This window comes from Nymphaea colorata, chromosome 13, assembly GCF_008831285.2.
Source record: "Nymphaea colorata isolate Beijing-Zhang1983 chromosome 13, ASM883128v2, whole genome shotgun sequence".
Taxonomy (NCBI): domain Eukaryota; kingdom Viridiplantae; phylum Streptophyta; class Magnoliopsida; order Nymphaeales; family Nymphaeaceae; genus Nymphaea; species Nymphaea colorata.
Window position 1 is genome coordinate 3,947,797 of NC_045150.1, and position 15,788 is coordinate 3,963,584.

Genomic DNA, 15,788 nt, shown 5'->3' on the forward strand with positions numbered 1-15,788 from the left:
CTCTTTTCAACTTTTTTATTTCTTTTTTTCACATTTCTCTTATTTTACCATCTCTATCTTTCTCTATGTTCTCCTTTCTTTTTAGATAATCTATTTCTTTATCTCTCTTTAAATCTCCCTTAGATTTATTTATCTGTCTCTTTTCATTTCGATATTGAAGTCTCTTTTTCTTTTTCTTTTATTAATCTAGTTTCCCATTCATTTTTTTAAATCTCTCTCTCTTCAATCTCTTTATTTTTTTTAAGTATATATTTTTTTCTTTTTCAAATCACTCTCTTTTAAACATCTTTCTTTTACTCTCAATCTCCCGATTTTAAAATTTCTTTTTGAATGTATCTCTCTTTTATTAGTGTCTCTCCTTTCTCTTTTAATTTCTCTCTCTCTCTTCTATTAATCCATCCCCCTCTCTCTTTCTTTCCATTTTTCTATTTTATTTCTCTTTTTTTCTCTGACACACTCTCTCTCCTTATTCCTCACCCTCTTTCTTCCCTTCGTACCTCCTTTTCTCTTTATTTTCCCCCTTTTTTTAATCTCTCTTTATTTCTGTTCCTCTCTTTTCATCTATTTCTCTCTGTTTCTCTTCTCGTACATTTATCTTCTCATATCCTGACTTATTTAAATGGATGAGGGCTTGTGGGTGAAATTTTCTTTTTTATTTCAATTATTTTGAGGTTGAGACAAGTCCGACTCAAAAAAACATCAAACACTAGATGATGCAGATCTGCATCTTTAATGCATCTATTGCCATTGTCAAAGCTTAAAACCACCACTAACCTTTCTTACTTCTGGACTTCTTTATAGCCTTCTGATGACCCAACCTAAAGTTTTAAACAAACCATTGAGAGGAGAGTCTATTCCCTCGATGTATATCATTATCAAATTTGTTATCATTCGTATGAAGATTTTTTTATATTTTTTATTTTTTTCATATAGATATGTATGAGTATGCATAAACACAGACCCTCACTTCATAATACATGGATGGAATGATTGATGCCCTTTTTTATTGAATTCTGAAGAAGCTAAGACTAAAACCCTATCAAGGTAAAAGTCGAAATAGGGACAAGTCTTAACTTTTTCTTAGAACTCAAGGAAAACACTTTCCAAAATCATGATATTTACTCCCTCTTTCCAAAAGCTAGATCTTCAAAACCAATTTTTTTTTTCAAATATTTACAATATTGCAAAGCCCTCCATGTTTTTGGCCCTATGATGGATCAAACTATTGGTCACTGTTCATTTAATTCAAAATTTTATTTTTCAAACAAAGTTTGAAAAGTTTGCTTTTACAAAGCATGATAAGTTGAAGTCATGTTTTATAAAACAAATAATTTACAAACATTTTTCAATCATATTTCCTCAAATAAGTTGAAAACTTTGATTTTTAAAACTATATTCAAACACAATTTCTCTTGTACACTTGAATTCTAATGATAATATTGAAAGAACTCAAATGATTTTAAAGTATTTCTCTTTGAAACAATTTATTTTCTAAACCACTTCTACATTTCAAGTTCATATTTCTAAGATCGTTACCATTTAATGTTCATTAAAATACCCCTAAGACCATAGTTCTACCACGAAAGAAATATATTTTAAACCAAATTTTATTTAAATTTCTTCAAAATCACACTTTCAATGTTTTAAAAATTTCCGTTAACTTGAGCACACATGCATGTAGGTTCTTATGATAACACTTTATACCATTAGAATGTGCAAAGCAAAAGGTAGTCCTTAGTTTGGTTACCCCCAATGAAGGTGTTGGGAACGGCTGGACCTTGTATTGATATGCAAGTCTCTTTCTCTCAATTTTCAAAATAAAAAAAGTTTTTTTTCTACAGCACTCCCAAAATCAAGATTAATTTTGAGATGCAAACAACAATATAGATAGTTTAAACTAGTTCGTCATTTTTATGTTTATTAATATAAAAAAAAATAGTTTGATATATTTTTTTGAACTTTTATTGACAGGACAGTGTTTGCTTACACATTTAATGATTACAAGAAAAGATGTTTCGGGTGCGTGGCAAAAAATTTTAGTGCGAATGAAGGCAAAGGCTCCCTCTTCCCCCTATCCTCTAGGTCCAGGTTTGCTTTTGGTGCCTCGTGGCAGTGGCCTCGCTATACGTCATCTTTCATATGTGTGTCCTTCTTTTGGGAGTTACCATGTTCTGTTTGATGTAAAACAGATAGTGGATTTGTTTCTATCTACTATTCTATAGATTTCTTATGTACCCATAGGTGCTATATTGGATTTGAATTAAGACTCACACCACTTGAGCTCAAAACAGGAACTTACCGCCTACCAATCCCTGCCCCTATAGTTGCACCAACTCCCTTGAGGATTAATAGAAAAGATGTTGCAACAGCTCCTTAATATAATTAGGAGAAATTATCGGACGTATGACTACTTTATACTGAAATGCTGCATGTTGTCAAACATAGGGCCGACAGTTTTGGGCTTCCATATGTGTAGACGATTAAACATTAAGCCATGTTAGGTTGCATCTGCTTTTTGTTTCATTTTATTTTCTAATTACTTTTTTCCTCAAATGCTACCATTCTATGTCTTCTTCTTCTTCATCCCCAATCCACGTCCCTCATGGTTTGTCGAATACCTTATTGCACCTTCCACAGGTTTGGACTTTGATAAGCTAGAGTTTCCATACTCTTTTCAAATGCCGTCCTTATATGTTGGGTTGCATGAGCAACCAATCTATTATCTTTTTCTTCTCCTTCTTTTTGTTTTAAGAAAGGTAGCCAACTGTTCTGGATGTGCTTGAGATTTTCTCTGAACCGTCCACTGAGTTTAATCTATGTTTCTTGATTAGTCCTTGAGGCTCACATGATGCTCGAGTTTCACTTAGCTGTAAAAAACTGCACATTTTTGGCTTACAGTAACTTGGGTCTGCATAGGAGTGTTTGGAATTGGAATTCCAGATCTACTCTCACTTGCCTCTCTAGATGGATCTGGATATAGTTGGTGGTTTGGATGTGGTATGTGATCACCCCTTATCTAATTGCGAAGTTTGATTGGTCTGGATCGGATCCACAACAGGCAGCCATTTAGAGTTAAATTTTGAGATGACAACTCTCAACATCACAAAGACAGTAGCAGCCATGGAAATCTTACAAGAGACATTCTGCATGTTGTACCTTCCTCCGACCAGCTACACTACCTTCATTTTAGGTTTTCCGAGGGTGAGGTGGTGAAGGGAAGGAACAGAGAGAGAGAGTGTGTGTATGTGTGTGTCTACTTGAAAATTAGAACTTGCATGGAATTGATTTTACCATGAATCAATATTAAATGATTCTGAGTTTAACACCGTGGGCAAGGGTCTGACATGTGCTGCCATCTAGCTTTATTTGTCTAACAGCTTTGAACTGTATATTTTCACTCTTACAATCACAATCTTTTCTTGAGTTAGGAAATGGGTACCATAAAAGCTTCTGGATTAAGTCCCTTTGCTTTTTGATGTTTTATCAATCATGTACATGCATAAACATATTTATCTATACAATTACATTATGCATATGTGGCAAAGGTACAAATTTTAGCTGGAGGGGCACTAATTCAATAACTTTAATGCTTTTAGATGCACATATATATATATAAACAACCAAATATATCAAAGCACAAAAATAAAAATAAACAAACAATCTAAGTGAAAGGGTAAAAAAGAGAAGGGAAAAATCAAAATTCAAGCAAAATTTAAATTTGAAAAGATAAATTAACTTTTCAAATAAAGCCATACCTGCATACCTGTATCACCAAACTTGCATAAAAACACAGGTATTTGACCTATGTGACAAAGAATTACCCTCTTCCACCTTCCAAGTTTGACTCCTTAGGGTCCGTTTCACAAAAAGAACAAAATATAATTTTTATATGAACTTGGCTCAAAGATTAGAGCAGATTCATAGAACACCTAAAAGGTCTTTTATGAATTTGTTTCAATTTTGGAGCAGATTTAAGGATCTATTACAAACAGTTCCACTTTCGACAGGCACTTAAGTATGAATGTCTTAATTTGACATCAGTTAGAGGGAGATAAGTGCTCCTCTAAACCTACTCATTTTCCTTCAACTTGGTTCTTCTAGCAAGGGTGCACCATGCACCAACCCCAACCTCCACTCTCTCTCTTTCTCTCTCTTTCTACATTGCCACCATGTTCGCCCTTCAGATTCCTTCTATGGATAAACAGAAGAATAAGAAAAGGAAAAAAAAATGCAGTCAGTTTCTTTTAGCAGCACCATTTCTCTGGGGGTCTAGCAGGTTGCTTCCGGGCAGCAGTAGCAGAATCCATCCACAAACATTTTGTTGCTGAGAGGAGGGGTTGTACCCATAACTGATTCATGTTCATACTACTCATGTGGACATGACATGCTTTTATATATATATATATATATGTATATATATATATATATATGTATATATATATATATATACATATATATATATATATATATACATATATATATATATATACATATATATATATATATATACATATATATATATATATACATATATATATATATATGACAGATAGATGGTTGATAGAAACATATTCAATCCATGGAAATCACGGTGGAGTTGGCATGTATTTTCATCTCAAATCTCAGACTCTACTATTGCATTCAATGATAATAAAACAAGAGTTGTAACTGCTCCTTAATATAACCACGTCAAATTCCTTCTCCTCTATGTTAATTTGACTTTTTCAACATGGTATATCAGAACAAGTAGCTTATTGAAAAAGATTTGAGCCAAGGATGGCTTGCAAACAATCATAGAGGTTGTTGCTTTCTTCACTAAAGTAAGGACTCGATTCAGTTAAAATAATATGTTCTTCAAGTAAACTTGAATGTGAATAGCCCTTCAACTTAAGGAAGGATGAAAGCAATAAAGTATGACATCAAGTATGGATTTAATGAACATATCAAAGGTCAGGCTAAAATCAAAAGAAAAATATCAATATAGTATTTTTATGGTAGAAGATCTGGGTTCTGAAAATATAAAATATTTTGCATTTAATGATAATAAAAAGGAGTTGTAATGACTCCTTAACATAAGGAGCAATATTGGATGTATGACTGTTATATAATATTGAAATCATACACGCTATCAACCCTAAGGCCTGCGGTTGTGGCCTTCCTTGGCTGTAGGTGATTAAACACCCAACCACGTTAAATTGCTTGTCATCCTTGTTCATTTTATTTTCTCCACACTCTTTCCCTCAGACGCCGCCACTTTTCTTCCTATTCTTCCCCAATCCACCCTCATGGTTTTGTCAAATACACTGTGGTTCCCTCCACAGGTTTGCACTTCGATGAATCAGTCTTTGGATTCTTTTCAAACACCATCCTCATCCATTGGATTACATGAGCAACCAATCCATTGAGTAACCAACTCTCCTGGATGTGCTTGAGATTCAAATTCGACAGTCCATTGAGTTTAATGTATGTTTCTTGGTTAGGCCTTGAGGCTGAAATGATGCTAGGGTTTCACCTTAGCGGTCAACTGTACACTTTGTATTCCAATAGCTTGAACCTGTTTGGGAGAGAGAAAGATTTGGGCACAAAAATATCAAGAAAAAGAAAAAGGATGTAATAAAATCGGTGAAGTGACTAGTTGGGAAAGAAATGGATGTGACCAAAATCAGCCATTCTTCCGGTTAAGGCGAAGAAACTGATTTGCATAATATGAACATGCAGAAGCTGTAGTCATGAAAACTAAATGTTTCTTATTGGAAATAATTGGGTGAATAATAAATATAATTGAGAACCATAATATCGTTGTCATAATCTCACCCCAAGTTCTATAAGTAAATAATAAAATCAACTGACGTTTATTTGGCAAATAAAAGTTTGTTCTCTTCAACAAAAACATGGATGTTCTCGATGTTCTTCTAAGTCTTACTTTCATTTCTCCAGTTTCTGAAATTTGTTCTCTTTCAATCTCTCTCTCTCTTTCTCTCTCTCTCTAATGCTAGCTCTCACTCTCTCTCGATTAAAAGTACGGATTCTGAGCATCTTTAATAGTTTTAAGGTTTTGTTAGAAGAAGGGATGTTCTTCCTTTTTCCTTCTTTTTTTTTTTTTGCTCCTCTTGGCAGTCTACTATGCAAGTTCTCAGAAAATCTAGTAACTCAATTCGAGATCACGATCTACATAGCCTTATTCCCAGCCATAGATCGCAATCTTGAACCTGCACCCAAAGGCCAAGTTACTAGACTTTCTAAGAATTTGCAAATATACTCTGAATAGGAGCAAACGACAAGAGGGAAAAAGAAAGAACAACCCTTCCTCTAACACGACCATAACGCTACTAAAGACGCTCAGAATCCGTACTCTTAATCCAAAGAGAGCAAGAGAAAGAGAGAGAGAGAGAGAGAGAGAGAGAGAGAGAGAGAATTGTCCTTTTCTAGTATGGAACCAGTCACTTGAGGAAGAACAAAGTTCAATTTGTGCCAAATTTGCCATGAACAAGATGTTACTTTGTTATAGAAAAAATAAATATGAATTGTATAATGCCATATCTCCTGATTAGTTTCAATATGAAACACATCATTTTCTTGACTACTGCTTCTGCACGTTCTTGTTAAGCAAATCAATTTCTTTGCTTTAACCTGGAGGATTGGTTAATTTAGAACATCGTCACATCCTTTATGATTGTAAAGGCTTACATATGTGGTTAGACTAAATACACAGGTTCTATAATTTCCTCCTCAATCATTTCAGTCCTCATCAGCATTAAATGCTTACCCAATACATGTAAGTCCTCTAAGTACTGCAATTTTGGGCATGTCAATTTGCTCTTGTATCAAATTATTGAGTGTATATGTCTTGTCATTCAAGTAAGCATTAGGTTAACAATCTACTACGTGAGGAAGACCCAAATACCCTCCCATTTCCCTTGCCTCCACTGTCTTAAGCTATGTGGGGACCCGGGTGGAGTACGGTGCACCCATATAGTAGAATATCGTGATCCCACCTTTTACAGTTCAAACAAGCAACATACCCTCTATGTGCACATCTGCTCTACCAGTTATGCTATGCTGCTTGAGTCGAGTATATTTGTCTCCTTTGTGGACCAAAAGAGATGGAAACAAGAAGCAAGGACATTGTAAATGAAGAGAACTAAGCTTACTTGATTAAGATAGGAGCAATCACATTTTAATTACTTTAAATGGGTTGATAAATAATATCAGTGGAGCGAGATCAGATAAACAAAGAAAACTACGTAAGTTTTTAGCAAAAGGGGGAGGTGAAGAAGGAGCAACTTTAGGGGCATAGAAGCACATGGCAAAAGAAGTCATCATCATGTTGCATTTTCCTCGGGTTTTGAGAAGCCTAGAACTAAAATCATAACTTTTCACTCTGACCTTAAATCCGACCTTCTGTCAATTTAAAAAGTAAAAAAAAAAAACATATCTCAAGTGTGGATTATAGAATCCTTAGTACTCACATCACCTGATCTATAGATTTCAAATCTGGAATAATCAAATGCCCCCTTATCTGAGGGTGCATCAAAAGGACCTACCGCATCAGCTGCAACGAGGAGCTAAAACGACCTAGAAATCACTACATGAGCACAAATCTTCATAACAGCAGCTAGAAACTCAGAGAATTCATGTCTGCATCTGCACTCGATCTGGACAAAGCGCCACACAGAGATCTTTATGACCGCACAAGCAATACCGGCTTCAGCTTTCGTCTTCTCATAATCAAGATAAGAACGATATAAACACCGAAGACCCACAAAAAAGTCTAGCAGAAAAGGAAGACCGGAAGCCAAAAGGCCAGAGCAAACGTGTGAGTGCTGATTAGGTGAGGAACACACCCAACCGATTATCATAAGCTCATTGTAGATGCCATGATGGACGCGATGAATGGCACTTTAACAACTATGCCTTTCTTGAGGATGGTGACACTTTTGAAAGTGGCCATTCGAGGATGCTGACTCTGACCTTTGAACAGCCGATCTCTGTCCATTCTTTAGAACCTCAGTTGCATTGAAGATACCGTAAGACCACTCAGGTCCCAACGTAGATCTACACCCTGTGGACAAGAAGAAAGAACGGGCTGCGGCCTTTCACTCGGGTAGTAGGATTTCATCTTGCATTTATGAATTAACTACACTGCTCCAGAATGGACAACGGTCGGCTGTTCAAAAATGCCTCCTGCTTCCATAAAAGATTGCTGGGGAAAGCCATGGCTGTGAAAAATTGAAGTGACGTTCATCACCTCCATCAAGGCATCCGTCATGAGATGATGATAATCCGTTAGATGTGTCCCATCACCCATTTGGTATGGCCTTTTTGTTTCTGGTCTAACTTTTCCGCTACAGGTCTTTCCTTGTGTTTATATCTTTCTTACCTCGATTATGAGAAGACAAAAGCTGAATCACACCTTGCTCATGTCCTCACAGGGCTCCCAGTGTGGCGCTTTGTCTAGATCGAGTGCACGGAATCAACCATAGATTCTCTCTAGTTTCTACATGCTGATACCGAGATTTTATTGGTTGGCCTGAGTGCAAACTGTCAAGGTGTCGTCAGTTTATGTCGTCAGTTTATTTCTGTAGATGTTACTTCTCTCGACTGCAAAGAGTCTGAGACATTCCAGTTGAATAGTGTACCAAATGACCACTTGAGTACAAAAGCAGTTTTAGACCTTGGGGACAGAGCAGGAGGGAGGGCTTCTGCCACTCACTTCGCCAGTAGATTCCTTCCTGCTCCCACCCAATGCAGAGATTTCTGCTCATGTTCATGTAGTGATTTCAAGGTCGTTTTAGTTCCTCATTGCAGATGATGCGGTAGGTCCTGTTCATGACGTAGTCGCCTAAAGGTGACATGATCACGACTTGTTTTTGCCATGTCCCCCATCTATGCTCCTCAATTTGCTTCTTCATCCCCTCCTCTTCTTCTTACACTCACCTAGTTTTCTTTGTTTCTTTGGTCTCGCTCCACCCATATTATTTGAAAAACCAATCAGAGTAATTAAAATTTGCTTGTTCCTATCTTAATCAAGTAAACTTATTTGTGATTTCATTTATGATGTCGTTACTTCTTGGTGTGTATATATATATATATATATATATATATATATACACTCAATATTTTGATACAAGAGGAAATTGGTTTGCCGAAAATTACAGTACTTGATTGGAGGACTCACAGTGGTAAAACTAGGGCAAGCAAAAGGTGAAAAGGAAATGTAAATGTCAGGTTAAATTTGAATCTCTGATTTTCAATCTAGTACTGGCTGGCTGGGTACTGAATTAGCTGGTTGGAAAGAAAATCGCTAATTTACTAAAGGAAAGCAACAATGGAAAATAATCCTTACTAAATGTTAAAAGGTAAGTTATCAACTCAAAGTGGAGCCAATGGCCATGTTCTTGTGTTCGTTGAAAGGAGAGACGGTTGGCATCTCCCCTCACAGGGACGGGAATAGGTTTCGAGCTTTCCGTTACCACATATGGTTAAGGCTACCCGTTTAGGCGGATCTTGCCAATGGCCATGTTCAATATATGTAACACTTTTTGGTTCAAAAAAACCTACCAAAATCCATTTCATGAGAAACATTGGTTTGAGCGCTGACTACACAAAGTCTCACATGTACTACTCATGTGGACATGACATGCTAATATATATATAATCGATTAAAGGTGTAAATGCTTACGCGACATCATCCTATCAAGGTAGTTGCTTTCTTTTATCAAACGAAGGACTCGATCCTGTTTCAAACAATATCTTCCTGAAGCAAACTTGGACTTGTCGACACCAAGATTTGGGTGGCCACATGCCCTGCGGTCTACAACTGACAAGCTCTTATATATTTTTATATATCCATGTGTGTGTGTGTGTGAAAGTTGGTAAAAACCAGACCACTTACCTAGGTAAGTGGCGAAAACCAGACCTATTGAAATTAATTATTAAGAATCTTCCTTTGAAATCTAACCTCATAAATATGATCTTAAGAGTTATTTGATGAGAAATATATATTAAGTTAGTTTTTTTTTAAACTTAAATAATGTTTCTTTAATAGTATAAAAATGAACGGCTTTTATAACTCAAAATTTTGGTAGCATAAAGATCAATGCAAAAATGACTTGAACTAAAGCATGATTTATATTAAATTAGTTTTATAAACACATTAGACGGTCCATATTTTTTCAAAACACTTTTTGATATGAAGTTAAGAGGTCTGGTTTTTATCCCTTACGCATATCTGTAGAAATGGTAGGTGTGAGACCCCTAATAATTTGTCTTTGCTGTTGATTATAACAAAATGGATGACTGACATATATAAATTTTTAGAACCAACTCATGCCTACCCATATATGTGTGTGTGTGTGTGTGTGTGTTCATGTGAGCTTGTGGGTTGTAGAAAGCAGGGCATGTAGCTAAATAACCATAAAATGAGTTGGAGGGTACTTTATTGCATGGGGAGCTTGAAGGAAGACTGCTAGGAGGAAGGGAGAGTAGGTAAGGATGCTTAGGTAATGCTTAAAAAACTTGACATTTCAATTTTGGGCCTTTCAATTCCCACATAAATTCTTTACTGTAACATCTCACTGCTCATGGATTGAACCTAAAGACCGTCAAGTCAAAAGGTTCAATGTGTGTTTCTTTGCATAAACCGATAGTAGAATGCATGCCCCATCTTTCTTATCCCAAACAAATGGTTTGATTCAACTAATCTTTCCACCCTTGCTTGCTTTTTCACCAACTTGTCTAGATTGGCATTGGGTTAAACTGGAACGGATGGCCCTTATAGATGGCAATGGACAAAATCAACTGACAAACCAGTTCTAAGTTCTTTGCGACACAGCATTCACTACTTAATTTAGATGGGAGGATTCAAATCGGCTGGATGTTGGGTGTTGTGGAATAGTTAAAACTAAAAAAAAAAAAAGAATGCCGCTAAAAGCACTATAAATCATTGCTAAAGCACCACAAACAGTATTTTTTTCTATTTGTCATTGTTAATGCTCATATGGTGACTGTATTTTAGTGGTAAACTTTTATTTTTAGCCATCCGACAGCATTGGGCATCCAGTAGATTTGAACTCTCACTTTACAACTTACTTATATCAACCTTTAAAATATGGAAAGAAAGAAAGACTCACTTTACAACTTATATCAACCTTAAAAATATGAAGAGAGAGAAGCAAAGATCATTTGGTGGGCCGGCATATGTGAATGAAGAATTTCAGACATTATGACTGTCTTAATACAAATATCCGCTTAAGTGATTGCATTTTGGATATTACGTCATTTTATGTGGTATGAGATATTTTATAATGTATAGATACCTATACGTAATTACGGACTCTTTGATGAGTTGAATCTGTAATTATTCTTAATATAAAAGGGTAGTGGTCCTTGGGGTCGTGCAACGGTTGCTTGAAACATTCGTTTCTAGGGTTGTCTCTTCCTCATCTGAGAGAGACCGCACGTGCACCACACAGACCCAGAAGATCCTACTGCGATTCACCGTCCGTGCAGTTCAGATGGATTCAGGTATGCTTCTGCTTAAGTTAAGGTTTTGATTCAATGATTTAGCATAAACATGATCCTGTTTAGGGTATATTGTTTTTGTGTATGCATGAGGAAAATCTTCCATCAAGAGAAAGAGACAATGTTTTACTGTTGAAGGACATAATGAACTTAAAACAAAAAAACAAAGATAAACTAGCAATAGCAAATCGGTGGTAGAAGCCCCGTTGGGTCTGGTGTGCTTGTAGTCACAGGTTAGAGGCAAAGATAAAGCACGTAAAGAATGTCAGGAACCTTTATCGACATATAGAGCAGATGACACTCATGTTTTCACTTACGAAAGTGTAAGGTCAGTAAAAATTTGATTTTTACTGTTGTGAAATGTATCCTTTAGTGACTCTAACCTTTCTTCAGTGAAATTTTTATACTTTCAACATGATTGTCAGTGAAAACTGGGTTGTGATGCAAATGGCAACCTATGGCAGTGAATTTGATCACCGCCGTAGGCTTCTTAAACTAAAAAAAACTTGGAGAGCTTGAATCTAACAGCTATAAGAAAAATGAGAAACAAGAAAAGAAAAACATGAGCTGGAACAAACGAACTAGGAGTGAGGTTTTCTTTTCTTTGTTATCTCAAATATGATGCTAAATCTCTCTTTTTCAAGCTGCCTATAAGTCGAGGTCGTTTGAAGTTGCAAGAATGCCTGTTCCATTTTTCGTGCAGGCAATGCAAACATCAAACACGGAACAGGCGGATAGGCTGGATGTGGAACGGAGGGTATAAAAGCTGGACAAAAAGGACGTGGTATTCTATCTCTAAACCATCAAACAATGGACAGAAAACACCATAAATATGACAGACAAACCAGTGGTGTGGTGTGGTAGACAGGTGTCCTACCTCTTCTGTTCAGTGGAACAGTTATCAAACAACCTTTCAGTGTATTTAGTCACTTTATCTCATTATGTTGGTAAGTATTTTTAGAGTATGCTAATAATTGCCTAGGCTGATCGAAACCCTTTTAGTATGGGACCCACAAGGTAAACAATGTGAAACCATTCAAAAATGAAAATTTGAGATCTTCAATGTGTATCCAAAACCTCAGATTTCAGGTTCCAGTTTTTTAGGGGAAGGGTCTGACCTCTGGGATAAAGAAACACCCCACTTAGGTTGTGTCTGTCTCACCCCATATCCCAGATCCGCGTCGAACTGACATTGTAGGATCTCAAATCTATGGATTTAAGGTCGGACCGTCTTGTCATCTAACCTTAAATCCATGGTTTTTAACATATAACATGAATTTAAAATCCATGGTACTGAGATCTTCAGTTTGTTTAAATTGAAAATCTCACAAAATGCACCTTTTTATGTAGCATCGGATTTAAGATCGGAGACTATCAAATGCAACTTAAAATAACAAACTACTGACCAGCAGCTTATGCTTCAGCTATTTAATTACATTCGAATATAGCTGGGCATTAGGTTAGGCATGAGTTGTAAAAATAACCTTATAAACAAGATTAGCAGAAAATTTAGCGGGCAAAGGCAGACTGGGACATGAGGCTCACCAGTGCCTCGGCAAATGTTCTTATGTATACAAGGATTTCAAAGGTTGCATTCGAGCCCAACAAGGCATCAGGATTTCTGGACAAGTTATGACGGGTCTGGCACCGAACCTTACAAGCAAATCTCCATTTGAGAAATGAGGAGTTTAATATTGGTGTAAGGGTCTGCCCTAATAAAACTTTGGTGCACTTATTTTGTTTTTAATGCATTTTTACATATTTTTGTTCTTGTTTTAATTTTTAATATCTTCTGCTGGGGTTTCACTTTGCTGCTTAGATCATATATTTACTCGAGAAATGTAAACCCTTTGGATTAGTGATGTCAATAATTCTGACAAGAATTCAATATCTAATTGAACCGGTTCTAAAAATTGGATATGGAAAAAGATTTAACATCATACTAAAAAATCTATTTAAATTTGGATTTTAGGAAATGACATCCAATAGAATTTATATTTAAATAAATAATACACCAGGTTTGGACCAGATTTAATTTAAATAATATCCCATTTCTAATGTCCATATTTGAAAGTCCGTTAGAAGCATATCATAATGTTGTTTGTATTTAATTTTAGACTTTTCATCGTTTGTATTAAAACCTAAAATCAAATCTGAAAAAGTGGATACAGTGAAGAGTACATAGGATTTAAATTCAGCCTAAAGTTATACCCAAGGTATGATAGAACATCATATCTCTGAGCAGATTTGATATCAGCTCTGAGATCCCAGGCTATCAAACACGTTGTTCAGGTACTTTTAAATCCGAACAAGTTTTCTTACATGTGCTCAATTATATTAGGGGTGGGTATCGGGCCGGGCCGGGCCGGCCCGACCCGTTTAGACCCGGCCCGGGTCGGCCCGTCGGGCCCAAACCTGGGCCCGGGCCCGGCCTGATAATATTGATAGGCCGGGTACTGGGCCAGGTCCACCATACCAAGGCCCAGCCCGGCCCATTTTGCCGGGCCCTCGGGCCCAGTCGGGCCTTGAAAAAAATGCGATATCAAGCCAACTTATTGGTTTTTCATAAACAGCAATATCAAGCCAACTTACTGGTTTTTCATAAACAGCAATATCAAGCCAACTTACTAGGCCTGGTCAAACGAACCTGCGACGGTGGGCGGTCTAGCCAACTTACTGGTTTTTCAATTTTTTGACCAGGTTAATGATGAATCACTGAATCAGAAAGTTCTCAAACACTAATGGGATGTAAAAATCAGACAATTAGTGTGCTAACCTTAAGAAAGCAGACATCATTTTAGGAAATAGAGTTTCACCAGCTTCGCAATTCATCATAGATTTCAAATAGTATTTCAAGAACCATGTTTTTCATGACACAACCATCTTTTCAATAGCATAATTACAGATTAAATGAGGTAGAAGGGAACAAGGAATTTCACTCAGGGCAGCAGAAACCTTTGGGACAAGCAATCTTTCTTCTAGCCACACTCAAAAGCTAGAACATTATGAATCCAAGAATACTGATCGTTTCCAAATTGGAGGGTCAACTTTAAAAGATGGAACAAATAAGCATAAAACTGCATATAGCAGTTGGATGTCAAATGTAAGCCAACATGAACCTACATAGTGAGAAAACGAAAATTGTCCCCATCATCATATTCAACACTCTGACAAGTCAAGAGCCAACTAACAGAAAACAGGATGTTCAGCTTAATCACAGAGTCAGATAAAAAGCAGTGAAATAAATGGAATCACTTCTGACAACTAAATACAAAGAAAAGATCCCACTCTGGTACATATGGGTCTGTTTGTGCCTACATTTAAAAGATACTATTAGCATCCCCTTGTTTTATTATGGAATATTTACGGTGGTATTTAACGTAATTAGGTGTCTGGCCGGCCCAAGGTTTACAGTTTAAGCAAAGTGTGACTTTCGTCAACAATAGAAAAGTTTTATTTTCTTAAATTTCAAAAATGTAAGGTGGGAAAGAATCTCAATGAATCCTATAATAGTCAGAAGGCATTTTGATAATTTGACCCTATTCCTTTTATTCCTAGAATATAAGCTGGCCTCCTCCATTTCATCCTCTTTCTTCTTCTGATCATATACTTTTGGTGAACTCTTCTCCCATGTGCTCATTTCTATCCTGTTCAGATCATACAACAAACATCAGGAAATTCGCGTTTGCCAGGATCTCACTAATTCTCTTATTTTCGTATGAACTAGTTCACGAAAGCATGGTCATGTTTGCCTATATTTTCATCTGAAATCTCCAACTCAACTATTGCATTTAATGATAATAAAGAAGAAGTTTAACAGCTCAAGGAGCAATATTGGACGTATGACTACTATATAATGAAATGCTCCCCATCATCAATCCTATGGATGAGTGAGAGGGTTAGCCCACCACTTGGGTGTGAACTGGAAGCTCGCACTTTCTCCTCGCACGTATGACCTACTCCCCATGTTATTGAACTGTGTCAGTGTTAGGTGTTGAGATCTCCACATGTTTCAACTTGCACGTATGACCTCTTTGAGCTATACCCCTCTATCATGCCCCAAGTCCACCCATTTGAGCTATACCCCTCGAAACTGCCCATTATCAATCCTAAGGTCAACGGTTGTGGCCTTCTGAGGCAGTTTAAACATAACTTAACCATGTTTAATTGTTTCTCCTTCATGTTCATTATTTTTTTAACATGGTATCAAAGCAAATTTGATTTTTTAAAGAGATCTTAGCCAAGGATGACCTGCAGGAAATCAT

General features: G+C 36.5%; 1 non-coding gene across 1 annotated transcript; it reads left to right on the plus strand.

Moving 5' to 3' along the window:
• The first annotated feature begins 9,400 nt into the window (after window positions 1-9,400).
• On the plus strand, window positions 9,401-9,523 carry LOC116267352 (U6atac minor spliceosomal RNA). Its single transcript, XR_004175573.1, has one exon. It is a non-coding gene; the product is annotated as a U6atac minor spliceosomal RNA (small nuclear RNA).
• Window positions 9,524-15,788: the final 6,265 nt, after the last annotated feature.